The sequence below is a fragment of the Mauremys reevesii genome, linkage group 7, assembly GCF_016161935.1.
Source record: "Mauremys reevesii isolate NIE-2019 linkage group 7, ASM1616193v1, whole genome shotgun sequence".
NCBI classification, from domain to species: domain Eukaryota; kingdom Metazoa; phylum Chordata; order Testudines; family Geoemydidae; genus Mauremys; species Mauremys reevesii.
In genome coordinates this window covers 80,670,556-80,692,603 of record NC_052629.1, presented here as the reverse complement: position 1 = coordinate 80,692,603, position 22,048 = coordinate 80,670,556, and the positions used below count along the sequence as shown (strand labels likewise).

Genomic DNA, 22,048 nt, shown 5'->3' with positions numbered 1-22,048 from the left:
AAAAGCCTGCAGGATTGTGTCAAACTCTTTTGTCACCATTTCTGTGTTGAGGGCCTCTGACAAGGATGGTAGAAATGAGGGATCACATTTTGTGAGTGACTTCTCTCCTTTGGAAGTCAGAAATCTTTTCCAATTAATGGGGACGAATCAGTTTCCAGTGCCTTTCATCAACGCTAATATGAACCTTTCCTGATTTCAAATAACAAAAAAAATGCTAAATAGAACATCAAATGTTGTTGTGTGGCAGATTTACAAGAATCCAAGGAGAATCTGTAATTGGTACTTAGTTGTATTGCTTCTGCAGTCTTTAATACATTTTCAAGCATTTTTTGTTGTTTTTGCTTGAATCTGGGATGACAGGTAGTTATTTTAACTAATTTGTGTTTCTATGGAAACCCAGTATTTGCAGTGACAGTATTACTGTATGCTCTGTAATCCTCCCCTGTGGCTTCTAGCCAAGGTGGTAACTTAATAATTCATGAGCACTAAGCCTGAATTTGTTGGAAAGCAAACTGTGTTGCTTGGAGCTGTTTTTCTTAGCCAAACTCATTTCCCTCACAAATTTGGGGTTCTTTTCTCCAAGATGTCTTTTTAAAGTACACTCCATAAACCAAAGCAAAGCACTTTTATAGACTTGTTTTTGAAACTGGGGTTACTGCAGGTCATTTTAGCAAAGCAGCTGATGAAAAAAAGATAATGTAAACACTTGCGTGAAAATGAAGATTTTAACAACAGTCTGTGAATCATATTTCCTTTTAATGGCCATCATAATTTAATCAAACGATTTTTAAACTAGGAGAACAGCGGAGGTGATGCTTCTGGCTGTGAATGTGTGGAGGAAGGTGAGTTTCCTGTTCCTTGAGTGATTTCTGTTGGCTTATTAGAGACAATACTAAGTACTAAAGATTGTTCAGAATAGTGTGGTGCCATAAAGTCTAGGTTAAGGGGTTGGATAGGTTTGTAAATGGAATGTGAGCTCTTCATAAAGGCACAGTGTCATCCTGAACACACCCTTTGCCCTACATGACTCATTCTCTGTCACACACATGTTGTGCTGGCTGAGGATTGGATGACTTGATCATGTTCCCTTCATCCTATGGAGAGGAGGAAGATTGTAATATTGGGTCATGTCAGACAGCAGTTCAGAGAAACTGAATAGACTTTTCTAGAAGAGATTTCAGAGTGGTAGCCATGTTAGTCTGTATCAGCAAAAACAAAGAGGAGCACTTGTGGCACCTTAGAGACTAACAAATAAATGTGTTAGTCTCTAAGGTGCCAAAAGTATTCCTCATTGTTTTTTCTAGAAGAGATGGCCTAAAATAGCAAATCTAACTAGGTAAATACTAATAATAGAAAATGCACCATTATATTTACTGTAGGGAACAGTCGTAAACTGACTCCTGAGAAATGTACTAATATATCTTTTCCAAATCTAATTTTTGAGCTAGAGAAGGTTTTCTCTTTTAAAGTGGGGCAGATAACATATACTCATGCTTCAGCATATTTGACAAAAGGGAAAATGAAAATAAACTGTTTCCCTGATTCTGCAATGAGATGTCTGGAGATGGCCTTCTGCAGAGCCCCAGTAATTTTTTAATGAACATCAACACTGAAGCCTTTTGCTATAGTAGATATTTGTGCTTTCATTAGAACGTGTTCCCTTACTGCTCATCATCTCCTTCTTTTGTATCATTTAGGCAGTGTCAATCCTGTATTAATGACATCAGGAAATGACTGGAGTGTCACCAGAAGTAGTTTATGATTTTACTGTGGAGTTAGGTAGTCCTTTTTAAACACAAATATTTTTGTTAGTTGGCAAATGTGATAAGAAAAAAGTAGTAAAAGCATCTGAATAATAAATGGGTGTAAGATTTAGTACAAGATCATCACTAACTCTACATAGGTGTGCAAGAGAGTAAGAAGGAGTAAAGATGGAGCCTTAGCTCTGCCCCTCCAACTTCATAACATCCCAATTACTTGTGTCAATGCACTGGGAAACCATACACTGTGCTAGTTCAGTGCATTTCCTCCCCAAAGCCAGGGAAAAACTGAGTCACAATTAGCTTCCCAGACTTTTACCTTGAACAGCACAACTACATGCTGCCCTTGCTTAGGGCAAACCATAAAGTGATAATCTAGTCCCTATTTTGTTACATCTGAAAGTTTTCTCTAAACTAAATGTCCTCCTTTAACTAGGCCGCTACTTGCTTATACATGTTCAGATTAGCAAGAGAGTAACTGTTGGTGCACCCCATAGGGACATATATTGACACCAGTAAATTCCTAATAAGACTCCAGAAGCTTGAAAAGCTGGCTCTCAATGAGATACTTAATCCCAATTCCAGAAGAAAGGCAGTCATGAATAAGAATCAAGATTACAGCAAGATAGATGAAAAAAGGGTTGTGGCAATAACACAGACCTGCTTAACAGTGTAGATGGTGAATGGGTCCCTCTCCAACCCATTACAGAGGATGGTGGCAATAATCTCTTCATGAAATATCCTGAGAACAAGAATGAACTTCAGTGGACAACTGAACCTAGACAGCACCTTCCATAATGCTTCACGACAGATGGAATCAAGGGCCTTAAGTCAATAAAGGCCATAAACAATGGCTGGTGGTATTCTCTTATCTTGAATCTGTCGTGCAACAAAAGTCATGTCAGTGATGCCTCAAGACAGTTTGAATCCACACTGGGATTCCTGAAGGATGTCTTCAGCAAGTGGGAGGAGAAAGTTCAAAAGGATGTGAGCAAGGATCTTCCCAGCAATGGAGAGGAGGGATTTCTAGGGTTAGGATTCCTATGGGTAGGGCTCCCTGCCCTAGAGTTAGGGTTCCAATGGGTAGGGTTTGCCAGCCTAGGATTAAGGGTTCCTATGGGTAGGGTACTTGGAGCTAGGCTTAGGGTTTCTGTGGGTAGGGTGCTTGAGCTAGGGTTTGGTTCTTATGGGTGGGGTACTTGGAGATAGGTTTAGGGATCCTGTGGGTTGGGCTTCCCATCCTAGAGTTAGGGTTTTTTTGGCTTGGATACTTGGAGCAAGGGTTAGGGTAAGGTACTTAAAGCTAGGGTGAGGATTCCTGTGGGTAGAGAGTATTTGGAGCTAGGGTGAAGGTTCCTATGAGTAGGGTACTTTGAAATATGATGTGACTAGCCTGCTGGAGGCCTCGCTGCACTGGAATGGGTTACCTAGGGAGGTGGTGGAATCTCCATCTTTAGAGGTTTTTAAGACCAGGCTTGACAACGCTTTGGCTGGGATGATTTAGTTGGTGTTGGTCCTGCTTTGAGCAGGGGATTGGACTAGATGACCTCCTGAGGTCTCTTCCAACCCTAATATTCTATTATTCCTATGGGTTAGGGCTCTCCACCCTACTATTACAGCTCTTATAGATAGGTCTGGCCCCTCCTTGAGGTAGGGTTCCTATGGGTAGGGAGGTGGTGGAATCTCCATCTTTAGAGGTTTTTAAGACCAGGCTTGACAAAGCTTTGGCTGGGATGATTTAGTTGGTGTTGGTCCTGCTTTGAGCAGGGGGTTGGACTAGATGACCTCCTGAGGTCCCTTCCAACCCTGAGATTCTATGGTACTTAAAGCTAGAATAGGGGGTTCTTCTTTGAGAAGTATCCCTGTGGGTGCTCCACTTTAGGTGCCTTGGCACCCTGTGCTTGTAATTGGAGATTTGCAGCAGCAGTGCCCTGGTTGGCCGCGCATGCGTGGCAGCCATCTCACACAGCTATGAGTGGCCACTTAGCATGCGCAGCCAACCATCACTCAGTTCCTTCTCTACTGCCTTTGGCTTGAGTCGGAGCGACAGCGGCGCCCTTCTATCTCGTAAATTGCTTATATGCCCAGATTTATTTATCCTTTTTGCCAGTTTTCTTCTGTTTTCCCATCCTTATTTACCCATTAAAAATATTATTTCATTTGTCCCCCTCCCGCTCCCAGTGGGTCTCCACCAAAGTGACAACTGCAACCGTTTTCTTTAGATCTGGATCTCCTCAGGCATGCCTGGTTCCCCCAGCTTTAAAAGTTGCCTGACCTGCGGGTTATCAATTTCTGTATCAGATGGTCATGCTCAGTGCAACTGCTGTCTTGGGGAAACCCATATACCATAGAAGTGTCCACATTGCAAGAAATTATCTGCCAGGATACTGAAAGCCAGAGACCTTCAACTAAAATTATTAATAATGGAGAAATCCCTCAGGCCAGCCTCCAACCCAGAGTCCAGGACTTCCTCCTGGCCAATGGTCTCCAGCAGCAGCCTCAGACAAGGGTTCCACACAAACCATGTCTAAGGATCCGGCACCTAAGAAGGCTGCCAAATATCGGTTGCAGTCATCGCCACAGAGAGATCCCTCTAAGAAGAAGTGGTCTCCTGGTGAGAAATCTGCCCCGCTACCAACAGCACCAAGAATCTTGAACCGAGAGGCAGTGGGAACGTCCAGTACTGAGACATCCCAAGGAGCCAAGGTACCGATGTGGCCAGGCTCTCACTCAGGTGCACGAGCCAAAGCTAAGCTCCCTAGCTCGGCACCAACAGTGCCAAAGAACGCCTCAGCACCAGCTAGTGTAATGGTGCCACCTGCTGCATAAACACAGTCTCACAAGACCATGGCACCATCAGAGCATACTATGCTGCCATCCACAGCACCGAGCTTCCTGGTACCACAACCCTTTACCAGGCAGGCAGACCTGGCAATCTCCTCTATGCCCGGAACACCCCCCTTTGGCACCGACGGTACCCCAGTCAGATCAGGACTGAGCCAAATAGGCACTCCTGGTGGATCTGCACCTCCACTATCTAGTGATGAAGATGATTCAGGTCTTTATACCCCTCATAATTTCTCACCAAAACCAGGACTCTCTCACCAACAACCACCTATACAAGGGCAAAGCTAGCAGGCACAACCATGGATGCCACCACCCATTGTTATGCCACCCAACTGGCCATACTGGGACTCATGGGCAATCTACAGAGCCCAAAATCTTAAACCCCCCAACCCACCAGCGTAAAGGGCCACCCAGTCCCATTCACCCACAAACTCAGTACCATCGGAGGTCCAGGAGGAAGAGGGAGAGGAGCCGGAAGACGCTCCTGAAGGCAACACACTGTTGGCAACCCATATTTTGTCCTCGTCCCCAGACGAAACAATTATGTCACCACCTCCCATCACAGGAGATGATTTCAAGTCCTTCCAGGACTTATTCAAAAGAGTTGCAGAATCCCTGGACATCTCTTTAGCAGAGCTGCCAGAGACCCAGCACAAACTTATTGACATCTTGCAGGCATTCCCATCAGCAAAGATAGCTCTGCCCATCAACACTGCTGTAATGTATCCTGCAGAGATAATATGACAGACACCGGCCACTGTCCCACCCTCCTGTAAATGTTTGGACAGAAAATATTATCATAGAATCATAGAATAACAGGGTTGGAGGCGACCTCAGAAGGTCATCTAGTTCAACCCCCTGCTCAAAGCAGGACCAATCCCCAACTAAATCATTATGTACCAGCGAAAGGGGCTGAGTTCTTATTTACTCACCCAGTTCCAAATTCACTGGTCATAGAGACAATAAACCGAAGGGGAAAACAGCACCAGTCAAAAACCACCCCTTATGACAAAGACTGGAAAAGGCTTGACCTCTTTGGATGCAAAGCCTATTCCTCGGCCTCACTGCAGTTTCGCATAGCAAACTACTCTGCTCTGTTGGTGAAATCCACTTACAACTTGTTTAATAAAATGACATATTTTATTGAACAAATGCCAGAGGAGTCAAAGGAGCAATACAAAGCTAACATTGTGGAGGGCTCCTTAATTACCAAAACAGCCCTGCAGGCCTCCCTTGATTCTGCTGACACAGCAGCTTGTTCTATCGGTACATCCATGGTCATGCGTCGAGCATCATGGCTCCACCTCTCTGGATTTCCTAGGGAAGTACAAGGCACAGTTGGCATGCCCTTTGAGGGACAAAAACTATTTGCAGAGAGCACAGATGCATCCGTACATACCTTAAAGGACTCGAGAACCACCTTCAAGACTTAGGTATTTAGTTCTCCCCAAACAAGAAAAAAACGGCAGATTTTGTACTCAAAGACTCCATCCTGCCCCGTACTCCCAACCCCAAAGACAATACGACCAACGCCACAAGAAAAAACAAGCGAGGCACGGGCAGAACCAGGATCAACCTGCGACGTCTCAACCTTCAACATCACATCAATCGTTTTCAAGTATTGGTCGAGAGCTCAAGACCTCTATCTTCTCCCATGCCAGATTATCAGATGACCTCCAGTCTCTTTGGAGACTGCCTGCTACCACACTACCCAGTCTGGAACAACATCACTAAAGACAAATGGGTGCTGGAAATCATCCAGAAAGGTTACTCTATCCCATTTATTTCTACTGCCCCTACTCACCAAACTTCCCCATCCCCCTTCAATGACCCCTCTCACAAGACCCTGTTGCAAGAGGAAATAAGTGACCATTCACCCAGCACACAGATGATTTCTGCCCTTCACACTAGGCCATCAACATTACCAATACAAAGTACTACCCTTCAGCTTGTCAGCAGCCCAAAGGGTATTCTCCAAAGTCCTAGCCGTCCCCACAGCTCACCTCCACAGACTAGGGGTAATGATCTTCCCATACTTGGACGACTGCCTCATAAGAGCACCAACTCAATAGACGGCAGTATAAGCTGCACAGACCACTATAAGCCTCTTCACCAACCTAGGGTTTCAAATAAACGTCCAAAAGTCCATCCTGGTCCCTGTCCAACAACTAGTGTTTATAGGGGCCTATCTTGACTGCCTCGCAGCACAAGCAAGATTACCCCAACAGTGATTCCTCAGCCTAACCAGGCTGATAACAACGATCACAGACAGCCCCCAAACATCCGACAGGGCCTGCCTACAACTTCTTGGGCATATGGATATTACAACGTATGTAGTCAAACATGCCCGACTGCATCTGAGATGCCTACAGGCCTGGCTTCGCATCTGCTATATACACAAGCATTCCCTCACAAACAGCTCACTATGCCCCGCAGAGTGAAGGACTTCCTCAAGTGGTGGATGCAACCACAAAACATCTGCTCAGGGGTCCCATTTCAACAAAAATCTCACACTATAGCAATCACCACAGGTGCCTCCCTCGTGGGATGGGGAACCCATCTGGACAACACCACCATCCAGGGATGCTGGTCCCCAGCGGAAACCAACCTATATATAAACATTCTAGAGCTCCGAGCAGTCAGAAAAGCATGTGAACACTTCCTTCCGCTTATCTGCAACAATACCCTCTAAGTCCTCACAGACAACACAGCTTGAATGTTTTATATAAACCAACAGGGTGGAGCTCGTTCATACCCTCTCTGCATCGAGGCACTACACCTGTGGCAATGGTGCATAACAAACAAGATAGACATTTCTGCAGCTTTCCATCCAGGACTTTAGAATACCAGGGCAGACCATCTGAGCAGACACTTCTCACAAACCCACGTGTGGGAGATGGATTACCTGACCCTCATGACCATATTCAACCAGAGGGGGTTACCTACTATAGATTTATTTGCAACAGCTCACAATTCGAAGAATACCCTCAATATTGTGTCCGAGCAGGGCTTGGGCACCACTCACTGGGCGATGCCCTCCTCAAAAAATGAGAAGCACCACTAATATACGCGTTCCCTCCAATTCCTCTACTGAGAAGGGTGTTACACAAAGTCAGACAGGACAAGGCCAGAGTCATACTCATCGCACCCACATGGTCCAGACAGATGTGGTTCCCAAACCTAACACAGATGGCAGTGAAACCTCCTCGAACCCTTCCACAACTATCTCACCTCCTTACACAGGACGCCGGCCACGTCATTCGCCCCAACCTAGTAATTCTCTGCCTCAAAGCCTGGTTACTCCATGGCTAACTGGGCTGATCAGGATTACTCTGAGGCGGTTAAAGACATTCTCTTAAATAGTTGCAAATCAAGCACACACAAAACATATGCTCATAAGTGAGTATGTTTCTGCACCTGGTGCAAGGCTCACCTTATGTCTCCTCATTCTGCCCCTCTATCCAGAGTCCTGGACTATATACTAGGCCTTAAAAAGATGGGCCTCTCTAATAGCTCCATAAAGGTACACTTAGCAGGAATCACCTCACTAAATGATAAGGTAGATGGAGCCATGATCTTTGCTTATCCAACAACTAAATGATTCTTAAAGGGCATGACCAACATCTACCCTCGCCTAAATCACCCTACTCCTATATGAGGACCTTAACCTCATGCTATGCACCCCCATGAGCAAACCATTTGAAACTCTTGCAACTTGCTCATTGCTACATCTGTCGATGAAGGTCTCCTTCCTTATCGCGATCACTTCACCAAGAAGAGATGGGGAGCTAAGGGCGCTAATGGCACACCCACCGTATACCACATTCTATAAAGAAAAGTGTTCCTAAGAACCCACCCTAAATGTATACCTAAAGTAGCCTCTTCATTTCATTTAAACCAACCCATTTACTTGTGTTTTTTCCGAAACCCCACACTGATGCCAGGGAGGCATCCCTTCACACTCTTGACATCCATAGAGCTCTGGCCTTCTACCTAGAAAGAACAAAGATATTTAGAAAATCATCACATCTCTTTCTCTTGGTCACAGAGCGATCGAAGGGTGAGGCCATCTCTAAACAAAGACTATCTAAGTGGATTTCTAGCTATATCCACCTGTGCTATCATCAGAGCAGCATTCCGGCTCCACCTGGGATTCATATGCACTCCACCAGAGCGCTATCCACATCAGTAGCCTTCCTCAACTATGTACCCATCATAGACATTTGCAGGGCAGCTACCTGGGCCTCGGCCCACATGTTTACCAAACACTATGCCCCAGTACAACATTCCTCTGCTGACACTCAGTTCATAGTCTCAGTGCTATCCACCATCAACAGAGATATTCCAAAGCCCTTCCTTCCATCAAGGGATACTGCTCCATAGTCACCTAAAGTGGAGCACCCATAGGGACACGCCTCAAAGAAGAAGAGAAGGTTACTCACCTTGTGCAGTAACTGAGGTTCATCAAGATGGTTGTCCCTGTGGGTGCTCCACTACCCTCCCTCCTCCCCTCTACTTCAGAGTTTCATGCTGATTCTCTGGGATAGAAAAGGAACTGAGAGATGGTTGGCTGTGCATGCTAAGTGGCCACTGGGAATGGTGCAAGATGGCTGGTGCGCATGCACGGACAACCGGGGCACTGCTACTACAAATCTCCGATTACAAGCACAGGGCACCAAGACACCTAAAGTGGAGCACCCACAGGGACAACCATCTCGAAGAACCTCAGTTACTGCACAAGGTCAGTAACCTTCTCTTCCTATGGCTAGGGCTCCCCACCCTAGAGTAAAGAGTTTCTATGGGTAAGGCTCTGCTCCCTAGGATTAGTGTTCCTATGAGTAGGGTACTTGTAGCTAGGGTTAGGGTTTCAATGGATAAGGAACTTGGAGTTAGGGTTCGGGTTCCTTTGGGTGGGTGCTTGGAGCTAGGGTTAGAGTTCCTAGGGTATGTTAGGGCTCTCCACCCTAGAGTTAGGGTTCCTATGGGTAGGATAATTGGAGATAAGTTTAGGGTTCCTATGACTAGGGTAATTGTGTTACCCGGGGTTTTCAGACCCCCCAACAGTGGTAACTAAACTATTTTACTCCAGGCAGTGTCTGGAATAAATCAATAGAAACACAGCAATTATGTCTGATCAAGGATTAAATGCAAGTAAGCATGCTCTTATCTAACAATGCAGTTTATTAGATTTAAGCACACACTAACATAAGCAATAGTTTTAGAACATCCCAGATATTTACCTAAACTGTATTGAGTAATTAACAGCAGATTTGCAGTGGTCAATTGCTCACCCGCTGGGGGGAGAGAAGGTGTCAGGAAAAACGTCTTTCAAGATGGCTTCAGAGGATTGTTCCAAAGTACACTCTGTTAGCTAATCTTTTATAACTAACTTCTACAAAACACATAGGTCATAATGACCCCGACTGGATCATCACTTCTCTAACTTTCAATAAACTTTTACTATCAGCAGCGTCTAGATCCATGGTTTTCCAACCACCAAGATTTTCAGTCTCAGTTGTTTACTTGTCCGTCCCCTCCTCTCATTCTGATTAGCAGAAACTGTAGCTAGTTTTGACCTTGCTTTTGAAAGCCTGTCTTCAAATTAACCCTTAACGATGAGGTATTCTATTTCATTACTTCAAGGTGGCTGAATGCTCATAATATGGTTGTAATTAGCTTGATCACATTCTGGGATATGTACACCCCTCAAATCCAGGGCAACACTTGAACCTAGGGTTAGGGTTCCTATAAGTTAGGTTCCTGCCCTATGGTTAGGGTTTCTGTGCATAGAGTACTTGGAGTTAGAGTTGGGGTTTCTGTGCATAGGGGTTCCTGAAGCTAGGGTTAGGGTTCCTGTGTATAGGGGACATAGAACTTAGGGTAAGGGTTCCTATGTGTAGGGCCTATCCCTGATTGTCAGATTCATAGATGCCCTGGTGTCTCCTCACTTAAAGTATGTTCCTGCTTGCAGCTCCCTCTCCTGGACAGGCAGCTGTGTCAGCTTCTCCTTTCACAGTGACTTAACAAATCTCACCCACAGGCTTGGGAGGATTCACTGGATGTACCCCACAGGCACAGAAAAGCTCCCAGCTCTCTTCTCTTCTGCTCCTCACCTGCGTCGCTGCCAGAGCCACCCTGTGGAACACTTAATTCCCCAGCCTTCTCCCTCTGTGCACCGGCCTCCTCCAGAGGGCTAGACATACTGCAGGGAGTGAACAGCACAGTGCATATGGGATAGCTCCAGTTGGAGACACCCTGCAGCTGCCCGTGCTTCCAGAGGCAATACCCCTCAACTCCCTCACTAGGGCCATGTGCACTTGCTACACCCACCTCATATTCAGAGGGAGTCATCCAGACTGACAATTAGATACGCTCTTCCATGAAACACCCACTTCTCATCTCTCGCTCTCAGATCTTCAGGTAAAGACCATATTCCTGTCTGAAAGTGGTTGGGGAATAGTTTGGGTGGCCCCTCTCCCCACTCCACAGCCTATACTACTGAGCTGTGTGGTCCCTTTCAAACTGCCTAGCTCCACAGGCTACTTCTAAGTGAAAAGAGGACTAGCTCTGCCACTAGATATTGTAATGCAAGTGAAGATGTGAGGCTTTTGACTTTTACATTAAGATCAACAATGGTGCCCCTCAATCTCATATATTTTATTCAACGCAAAAAAACCCCAAACCTATGTTAATGGAGTTTTATGGTTGAGAATTTAAATGGACAAAAGGCAGGAATTTCAAAGCTGTTATAATTTTCCCAGCAGCCATAATTTGGCCAGCATAAAATGTAAGGGCATGTCTTGGAAGAAATATGTACACAAGAGGGCAATTTATGATTGATATGCTAGCTGTAATTTTAAATGTGAGTGTCAGTTTTTTGAAGGTAGAGGCATTTTCCAGTAATTTTATATGTGCTGACAGCATCTTATTCCATAACATTTTGAAGCATTTTGGCTTCATTAGTCCATTCTGCTAAATGATATTTTAATTTAAAGAAAAATGTAATTTTACTATTTCTCTGCTATATTGTGTTCCTTTCCTAAGATAGGGTCATAATATATGCCTGTATCTGTAATAATGTATTGATTTATCAGTTCTTCATTTTGAATAAAATTAAGAATATTAATATTAATCAAAATCTCCAGTGTCCAAGCCTGGAATCTCAAGCAGAATAAAATTGGACGGGATTTATCAGTTTTTTACACTGATTTCTTTATTTAAAACTCCTAAATTGCACAGCTTCTCTGAGTGTTTATTACCTTCTCCCAGAAACACACTCTCTAATTTTAGACTTCTTGGTTTTATGAACATTATCTTTGATTTTCTAGGTCAGAAACTTTAGAGGTATAGGTGAAGTCTAGGAATTAGTATCTGTCAGATTACAAAATTAGTTTACTGACTTTGGCTCCATTTTCCAAGTCCCATGCAGGAAAAAAACTCTGAAGATTTTTTCAAGTTTTGCACTTTCATTTATATATTCCTTCAAACTCCTCCATCACCACCATGCTAATTTTTATGCAGACTAATCCAAGTTGCACCTCTTTATGCTGTGGTTATGCTGATGGATGAGAGAATTCGACTCCATGTAGCAATCCCTTCTTTTTGATAGCATGAGTCACAGAAAAGAACAGCACCACTTCTTACTGTGATTTATTAATTATCGATGTCATGTAAGACCAGTGTCAGGGCCAAAAGAAATCAGCAGAAAGAGTTAGCAAAATTATTTGGTAAATGCTGTAAGAATTCTACAGAAACTTTTAGACCTCCGATTCTGAGCCTCCCTTTTATTTGCATTTATTTCTTTTGGAGTATAAGTATGATGCTGTCCTAAGGACACCCAGAACTGTAAGCCACTATGTTACCCCTCTGCCTCAGCCAGGGAGAACTTTGCTGAGGCTTAAACTTGTGTCATCTCCCTGCCATGCCAGACTGTCTGCCTCAACAGCAAATTCCTTGAGACTCTGTCAGTCTTAATCTTTCCTTGCAGGTAATAATCAGTGAACCCCAGTTCCTGAGTTCCCTGGAGACGTGTCTCTGAAGTTTATTAATAAAGAACAGAGATTTAAGTGATACTAAGCAAGAGAAAAAGAGACAGATATAGTTATAAACAAAACAAAACAAAACAAGCTTTCTAGTGCCTAAAACTTTAGCAAGTTACATTTTTGCATAAGCAGTTTTCTCACTTACATTAGGTTACCAGCATCTCCAGTCACTGGCATGAATGTTACCTTTCTTTCCTTTTTCATTTTTTAGTTATGGTATTCTTCTTGTTTATAAATCAATTATTGTCTTTTCATTGACCTGTCAGTTACAAGGTTTTGATAGTATTATTAAATAAATTTCCGGAACCTGACAATAAATTCTGAAAACAAAAAATACAGGTAATAGTGGTTATAATAGGCTCCCACTCATATTCTCTACAGTTAGGGAATCTTTGTTTTATATATTATAATTCTGTTACTATTTACTCTAAAACCCATTAATGGTTGAGGCAGTTGTTGGCCATAGCACCTCATCAATTAAAGGGAAATTAAGATGGGAAAGTCAAACACTCAAAAGTTAGGAAATGCTGGGAAGTAAGATTGCCCATACAGTCTTAATTTGGCTCCCTTGTGTGTATGCATTATGATAGTGTTTAATTATACGATCACATACTATTTTTCCACAGACTCCTGCATCATTCTGTTCAGAGGCTGGACAGTGTTCCCTGAATGGGTTCCTAACTTTTGAATGTGTGGCTTTGCCATCTTATTTTTCTGCTAACATAGTTTCTTTACTATAATTTCCTACATATGCATGATAATTCTTCACCCCTCTGGATTTGAGTAAGACTGAATCTTCCTTCTCCACCATGTTGTCTGGACAGTAGCATGGGGAGCAGAGCACAGGGGAGACAGTCTCCTTTCTGTCAGTTCTGGTGCCTGAGCATGCAACAGTCAAGGAGAGCAAGTGCAGCCCTTGAATCTCCAGTTATTTGGAGCATGATCAGTAGCTATGTGGGGGTGGTACATGCACAGTCCAATTGCCACATAGGAGCTGTGAGATGATGGAGTAATCCCCTGCCGAATTTAAAGTCCCTGCTCCAGAGCATGGAGGCACTAGAGCATCTCAACAAAACAGCTGGAAGAATTTTTTTAATATCAAAATTAAAAATTTTGAGGCAGACAAATAACATGGAAAATTTCAGCCTGAACAATCTGTTTGGCAAAGTTGTAAGCAAATGGAAACAATCTTATAACAGAAAAAGTTGGGAAACCTTGAATATAGATGTTGTTACCTGCACTCCCTGTAATAAGTAGGCATTGATGAGAACATTGGTTTAACAGCTCAGAGCATGGAGCACAAGCATCTTAAGCCAATCAAATACAGAAAGCACAGCATTAAGAATGGTCATCTTTATTGGAATTATTACCTTTTGAGAAGTTATAGCAGTATAGAGATGGCACACAGCTCTATTGATCCATGAACACATATGGCCAAATCACTACCACCAAGATGTCCCAGTGCTTGGATAAGCTTTGTCTTTGGAAGAAGAACAGCTGATTGAAGCTGAATCCAGGCAAGATAGAGATTATTCTGGTGGGCAGAGGAAAGCACTTCGAAGAGTTTGCTGCTGCAGTGCAGTCTTCTTTGGTTGAAGGTATATACCCACAATTGGTCAATTCATTTTGTATTTTTGGCATGCTCCTGGATGCCTCACTGATACTAAGCTATCCTATAGTGAAAGCATTATTTGCTGATACTGCTATCTCCAGTTGGCTAGGAGACTGCCCCATCCTGGCAAATGGTGACAGGCCTCAGTTATTCATGGCTTTGCCACCTCTCAGGTGGACTATGGTAATACAACATACCTGGACATGAGACATTCTGCACTTGGGAAACTCCAACTGGTACAGAATGCTACAGCATGGCTTCTCAGAATACTGGCTATGGCAAATACATCAGACCTGTCCTTCTCTCCCTACACTGGCTTCCCATAGAATATCAAGTTCAAGGTCCTTATCTTCAAGATACTCAATGGCCTGTGCCCAGAGTGTCTAAAAGATAAACTAAAGCCCTGGGATGAAGACTACATCAACAACTTTGCTCCTCTGGCACAATGAAACTTTCTACAATAAAAGTAAAGCTCATCTGTGCAGATAACAGAACTTTCTTTGGAGCTGACCCAAAACTGTGGAGTGAACTCCCACAGGAACCAGGGACTGTTACAAACCTCACCACTAAGAGCAAGGTGCATTTCTTTGATCTTGCCTTCTCTAACATAAACATATAGCTCTATGTGTGTGTGTTTGTATGTGTTTAAAATAATCCAAAACAAAACATTCAACTACACACCCAGTTCTCCCTTGGGAAGAGGATGAGAGAACATACTGTGATAAACTCAGGACAGACAGTTGCCAGAGGGGGGGGAGGAGTCAGTCCCAGAGGGTTAAAAGGCCCTCCTCCTTATCAACTGAAGCAACTACAGGTCAAGCAGGTTCAGCTGAGAAAGGGTTACCCAGGTAGCAAATTAGAATCAGCTGAGGGGAGCTACCTGAGGGTAACTAGGATCAGCTGGTTACAACTTGGAGCTGCCTGAGACCTTTTTAAACCCCTTCCTGGGAGGAAGGAAGGGGGGGCGAAAGCAGAGAGAGAAGGAGCCTGGCTACCAGGAGTATTGAAGCAGCAAGCCTTCCCAGGCAGAGCGACAGGACACTCTCCTACAAGACAGGGTAAAAATACTTTAATTAAGACTGGTGAGAAGACAGGGGACAGACTTCCCCTGAGTCCTAAGGGGGACTGCATTACCCTAGCCAGTCTCACCAGAGCTAAAAACAGCAGAGGCTGGGGAGACTGAGACGGGACTTTGCCACACGTGGTGTCAGGAGTGGGATGTGAGTGAGACTTTGCGGCAAACCGTCTCGGGGCAGGGTAAAAGCACCCCCCAAAAAAAAAAAAAAATGGAAGATGTAGTGAAGGCACTGGTGCAGGCCACTGCGGCCCAGCAAGAAGCTACCAGGGTGCAGATGGTTGCCCAGCAGGAGGCGGTACGAATGCAGCAGGAGACAAATCAACTCCTGATGAGCCAAGCGGCTCAGGATCGAGCCACCTTGCATGAGGTTGTGAACCAGCTAAAGGCCCTGACCACCCTAACGCACGGCCCCCAGGGGACTCGGCCCCTGCACGCCAGCCGCTACTTACAGAAGATGACAGTGGATGATGACGTGGAGGCGTATCTCCTTGCGTTTGAGAGGACGGCCCGGCGGGAGGCCTGGCCCCAAGACCAGTGGGCCAGTATCCTGGCACCTTTTCTGTGTGGGGAGGCACAGAAAGCGTATTTTGATATGGCAACAAAAGCAGCTTCCGATTACTCCCAGCTAAAGGCGGAGATCCTGGCAAGGTCTGGCGTGACGACAGCTATAAGGGCGCAGAGGTTCCATGAGTGGAAATACCGAGCCAACAAAGCCCCGAGGTCCCAGCTGTTTGACCTGATCCATCTGGCCCGGAAGTGGCTGTGCCCCGAGACCCGCCGGCCGGAGGAAGTCGTGGAAACCCTAGTTGTGGACAGGTACATGAGAGGGCTACCGCCGGACATACGAGGCTGGGTCAGTCAAAATGATCCCTCCTCCTACGATGAGCTAGTTGCCCTTGTAGAGAGACATCTAGCAGCACAGGAACTCTCTCGGACCACTGGGGAAGGGAGGCGCCAGGATAGGAGGCAAGGCTATGTACCAAGGGCCCGAGTTGCCATAGCTCCAGGCCGAACTATGGCAGGGAAGAAGGAGAACGAAGAGCAGCCAAAGTACTCGGAGGGACCTGGGGACTGGGAGAGAGAGACTCGGGGGGTAAGGCCCCACAGCCCAAAAATTAAGGGGCTGCCCCGAGGAGGGTACCGATGCTATGCATGTGGAGAGATATGGCATATAGCTGCCCAATGCCCAAACCTAGAGGAGCCCATGCAATGCGACCTGGGAAATCTAGAAGAGTCATGTGACCTGATAAGCCTAGTAGGAGTAGCGATGGTCCCTCATAGATATACTAGGCAAGTTAAAATGAATGGTATAAAGACCACGCGTTAGTAGACTCAGGAAGTGCAGTCACGCTGGTCTCGGGAAAGCTGGTCGGGTATGATCAACTATCCCGGGCCAAGCGCACAGGGATATCCTGTGTCCATGGGGATGTAAATTACTATCCGACCATCCGAGTGAAAATAGAGGTCCAAGGAAACCCCACTAAGGTGATGGCGGGGGTGGTCCCGAAACTCCCCTACCCAGTCCTCATAGGACGAGACTTCCCAGGGTTTGGCAGTCTACTTCCTGGAGAGGAGTCAGAAGAAGATAACCCTCCAGAGAGCAATGGGGTGGCCTCAATAGTTAGCAACCCCCCAGCCTTCCAAGAATTTGCCCAGGACTTATTCTCGCCCCCTGGGAAAACCAGGAAGACTCGGCGAGAAAGGAGGGCAGATAAGAGGAGGGGAACGAGCATCTTGGCCCAGAATCAGAAGCCTATACTCGTAGGGGAGAGAGTTGGCCCAACGGACGAGGGGACTAGGCAGGAGGTTGGGGAGCCAGTAGCCGGGCCCAGTTCCCCAGGGACCTCCCTTGAAGAGGAGGGGGAGATAGAACCCTCTGAGTTTGGGCAACTTGGAACTTCACTAGAGAATTTTGGACAGGATCAGGCCAATGATCCAGTATACCAGAACATTCGCAAAGAAGTAGTGGAGGTGAATGGGGTCCCTGTGGAAGGGAGAGCCAAGGGCCCCGGGCCGTATTATATGATCAAGAAGGATCTGCTGTACCGTGTTGTCCGTATCCAAGAGCAAGTCGTGGAACAGCTCCTAGTACCACAGAAACATCAGAGGGGCGTGATGGAGCTAGCTCACAGCCATTTGTTCGGGGGACATCTAGGGGTAGATAAAACCCTGGACCGAATTCTACAGAGGTTTTTTTGGCCTGGAATATATGCAGCGGTCCGACGGTATTGTGCCTCCTGTCCAGAATGCCAGTTACACGGGCCCCGACCCCGCTTAAGGGCACCTTTGGTACCTCTCCCGATTATTGAAGTCCCCTTTGAGCGGATAGCTATGGACCTAGTAGGGCCATTAGAAAGATCAGCCCGGGGCCATCAGCACATACTGGTGGTGCTAGATTACGCCACCCGATACCCCGAGGCCATTCCCCTACGGAACACTACGTCCAAGACCATAGCTAAAGAATTAATCCAAATTTTCGCTAGAGTGGGAATACCCAAAGAGATCCTGACAGATCAAGGAACTCCCTTTGTGTCTAAATTAATGAAGGATCTATGTGCAATGCTCCACATAAGGACACTAAGGACATCAGTCTATCATCCGCAGACCGATGGCCTCGTCGAGCGTTTTAATAGGACGTTGAAGAACATGATACGAAAGGTGGTGAGCCGGGATGGGAGGAACTGGGACACCCTGCTACCGTACCTAATGTTTGCGATCAGGGAGGTGCCTCAGACTTCGACTGGGTTTTCCCCGTTCGAACTGTTATATGGTCGCCACCCCCGCGGCATATTGGACATTGCCAAAGAAAGTTGGGAAGAACAGCCGAACCCAGGGAGAAACGTCATCGAGCATGTGTTGCAGATGAAAGACAGGATAGCCCAAGTCACTCCCATAGTGCGGGAACACATGGAGAGAGCACAAGGGGCCCAACAAACATATTACAATCGCCAGGCGACGACCCGAAAATTCCAGGTGGGAGATCGGGTGATGGTACTCGTACCCACAGCAGAGAGCAAGCTCCTGGCCAGATGGCAGGGTCCATACGAGGTAATAGAAGCCGTTGGAGAGGTCGATTACAAAGTCCGACAGCCCGGACGCCGGAAGCTGGAACAAATCTATCATGTGAACCTGTTGAAACCTTGGCAAGACAGAGAAGCGCATGTGGTCACTATAGGGTCACCCCCTCCCGAGAGCAACCTGCCTGGCCAAGTGGGAATATCCCCAGAATTGACCTCTGACCAACGAGCGGAGGTGATCCACATGATTGAACGCAACCAGGACGTGTTCTCAGAAAAGCCATACCGGATCCCGGAGGCGAAAAGAGAAGAGATCAAGTCAGAAGTCAGGAAAATGTTGAAGCTAGGGGTCATTGAAGAGTCTCATAGCCAATGGTCAAGCCCAGTGGTCCTAGTACCTAAGCCGGATGGCAGTATGAGGTTTTGCAATGACTTCCGGAAACTGAATGAGGTGTCCCAATTTGATGCGTACCCTATACCCCGGATAGATGAGCTAATTGACCGACTGGGGAAAGCACGATTTTTGTCCACCCTTGACCTGACTAAGGGTTATTGGCAAATTCCCTTGGCTAGGGCCGACAAAGAGAAGACGGCCTTTTCAACTCCAGAGGGACTGTATCAATACACTGTCCTCCCGTTCGGTTTACATGGGGCTCCTGCCACCTTCCAACGACTCATGGACAAACTGTTACGCCCACATGGCAGGTATGCGGCCGCCTATCTTGATGACGTCATTATACATAGTCCGGATTGGGAGACGCACTTGGGGAAGGTGGAAGCAGTCCTGGACACCTTGAGAAAGGCAGGGCTGACTGCAAATCCCTCCAAATGCGCAATTGGGCTAGCAGAAGCCAAATACCTTGGATATATAGTGGGGAGAGGTGTGGTAAAGCCCCAACTCAACAAGTTAGAGGCAATACAGAATTGGCCCCGACCTGTCCGGAAGAAACAGGTCAGAGCATTCCTGGGGCTGGTGGGGTACTACAGGAGGTTCATCCCCCACTTCGCCACCAGGGCATGCCCGCTAACTGACCTAACGAAAGCCCGTGGCCCAGATATAGTGAAATGGTCTAGCGCGGCTGAGGAGGCATTTGCAGATCTGCGGACCGCGCTCTGCACTGACCCAGTGCTGGTAGCTCCAGACTGGGAGAAGGAGTTTATCTTGCAAACGGATGCCTCAGAAGTTGGGTTGGGAGCGGTACTTTCACAACTGGTTGGAGCGGAAGAACACCCCGTCCTGTTCCTCAGTAGGAAACTCCTGCCCAGGGAACGGAAATATGCCGTAGTTGAAAAGGAATGCCTGGCCGTAAAGTGGGCCATTGAAAGTCTTCGCTATTACCTACTCGGACGGAAGTTTACCCTTGTCACGGACCATGCTCCCCTGAAGTGGATGCACCAAAACAAAGAGAAAAATGCGAGAGTGACCAGGTGGTTCCTGTCACTACAACCCTTCCACTTCAGAGTACAACATAGGTCTGGAATCAAGCATGGCAACGCGGATGGCCTTTCAAGGGTACACTGTTTTGCCGACCCAAGTAGCCCAACCCTGTAGTGTTGAGCAGGGGGGGGGATGTGTGATAAACTCAGGACAGACAGTTGCCAGAGGGGGGGGAGGAGTCAGTCCCAGAGGGTTAAAAGGCCCTCCTCCTTATCAACTGAAGCAACTACAGGTCAAGCAGGTTCAGCTGAGAAAGGGTTACCCAGGTAGCAAATTAGAATCAGCTGAGGGGAGCTACCTGAGGGTAACTAGGATCAGCTGGTTACAACTTGGAGCTGCCTGAGACCTTTTTAAACCCCTTCCTGGGAGGAAGGAAGGGGGGGTGAAAGCAGAGAGAGAAGGAGCCTGGCTACCAGGAGTATTGAAGCAGCAAGCCTTCCCAGGCAGAGCGGCAGGACACTCTCCTACAAGACAGGGTAAAAATACTTTAATTAAGACTGGTGAGAAGACAGGGGACAGACTTCCCCTGAGTCCTAAGGGGGACTGCATTACCCTAGCCAGTCTCACCAGAGCTAAAAACAGCAGAGGCTGGGGAGACTGAGACGGGACTTTGCCACAATACCCATGTGAAACACTGCTGAAAGGCACTCAGGGCTAGATCCACAAAGAAATTTAGGCATCTAGTTGCCCCATTCAGTGCCTAAGGACTAGTCTACACTAGAATCCCTTCAGCGGCTCAGCTGTACTGATGTAGCTGTGCCGCTGTAGCGCTGCTAGTGCAGACCCTAGTGCCGAAGGGAGAGAGCCTCTCCCACTGACATAGCACTGTCCACACTGGTGCTTAGGTCAGTTTAACTTGCATCACTCAGGGGGAGGCTTTTCCACACCCCTGAACAACTTCAGTTATATGGAAGTAAGCACTAGAGTGTACAAGCTCTAAGTCTAAAATTTAGATCCTCAAAACCTCCGCGCAGTTGCTGCCTAACCCTGTGGACACCTAAATACTGTTGTGCCTTTGTTTCTGCTGTTAAATTCCCCATGATACCTAAAAATATGCTATTGAGCATGCACACAGACACCAAAGTCCCGACGCATGGGCACCCAGCTCATGCCTAAGTTCCAGTGTGATCCTCAAACTTGGCATTCCAACCCAGACCCTGAAAGGTATTTAGGCACCCATCTCTTATTGATTTCAGATAGAGTCAAGTACCTATATACCTTGACAGATCTGGTCCTTTCTGCCTATCTTGCTTATGGGGCCTGGTCCAATAGGTGTTCTCAGAGACTCCCTAAAACCATATTTATTGGATCAGGCTCTGCATAGATGGTGCTGGTGGTCCCTGCATCCCCTTTATTACCATATAACCTTTATTCCAATTGTTAGAGCACTCACCTAGGATGTGAGATACCCAGGTTCAATTTCCTCCTCTGGAAAGAAATTGGAGCAGGAATTTGAACCCAAATCTCCCATCTCATCGGAGAGTGCCCTAATAGCTGAGCGATCGGATATTCTAAGGTGGATCTCCCTCAATCTCTCCTGTTGAAACTGTTCCACTTTATATAAATAATTAAATTTATGTGGGTCTCCCACAACCTGTGGGAGTGCTCTAACCGTTGGGATAAAGGTTATATGGAGGCACCAAGACCACCTCCTGTTTGGCTTGTTTGTGAGAAATGGCTTAGGTGCCTTAATTCTAGGGAGGTTTCATGGCTGTGAATCCAAAGCAGAGATAGGCACCTCACTGCAACCTGGACTTAGGCACCTAACTCCCTTTGAGGGACAGTACTTAGGCCCCACCCCTCTCCTCAGCATTTTCTATTGACTAGCTTAGGCAACTCTCCACTCAGCTTGCAGGCTTTTGGAAATTCCTTTCTTAGGTGTCTAACTTTCATTGTGCATTGTATAAGAAGCCTGGGTGCCTAACTCAAAGCTGTGGATTCCGTTAGGTGGCAGGGTATCTAAGTCCCCTTTGTGGATCTAGCCCTCAGATCCTATGAGCACTGTATAGAACCTATATAGAACAAGAATTACAAAGAACTATGTTTTCTCTTTTATGTCTTTGTTTTAGAAAGTGGGAGGGAATTTAGAGGTCATGTTCTTACAAAACATATGGGCAAGAAGGGAAAGCTGTCGGATTAACTAAATAGATTGCACCAAGTTCACGTGTCAGAAGCCTTCCATTTAGATCTTATTGATCTCAAATGAACACACTTTAGTATTTAATCACTATTTCTATCTTCTTAGTAATTAATG

The 22,048-nt window shown here is 46.1% G+C and overlaps 1 protein-coding gene across 13 annotated transcripts in view; it reads left to right on the top strand.

The window, feature by feature from the left end:
• DOCK3 (dedicator of cytokinesis 3) overlaps window positions 1-22,048 on the top strand; it is a 625,234-nt gene that overhangs the window by 325,366 nt on the left and 277,820 nt on the right. The window contains exon 1 of one of the 13 annotated variants that reach the window (XM_039547588.1): window positions 15,200-15,319. The exons of the other annotated variants lie outside the window; for them this stretch is intronic. The gene's annotated coding sequence lies outside the window, so the exon portion shown is untranslated. Of the gene's footprint in view, window positions 1-15,199; window positions 15,320-22,048 lie in introns of those variants that run through there. 13 annotated transcript variants of the gene reach the window in all.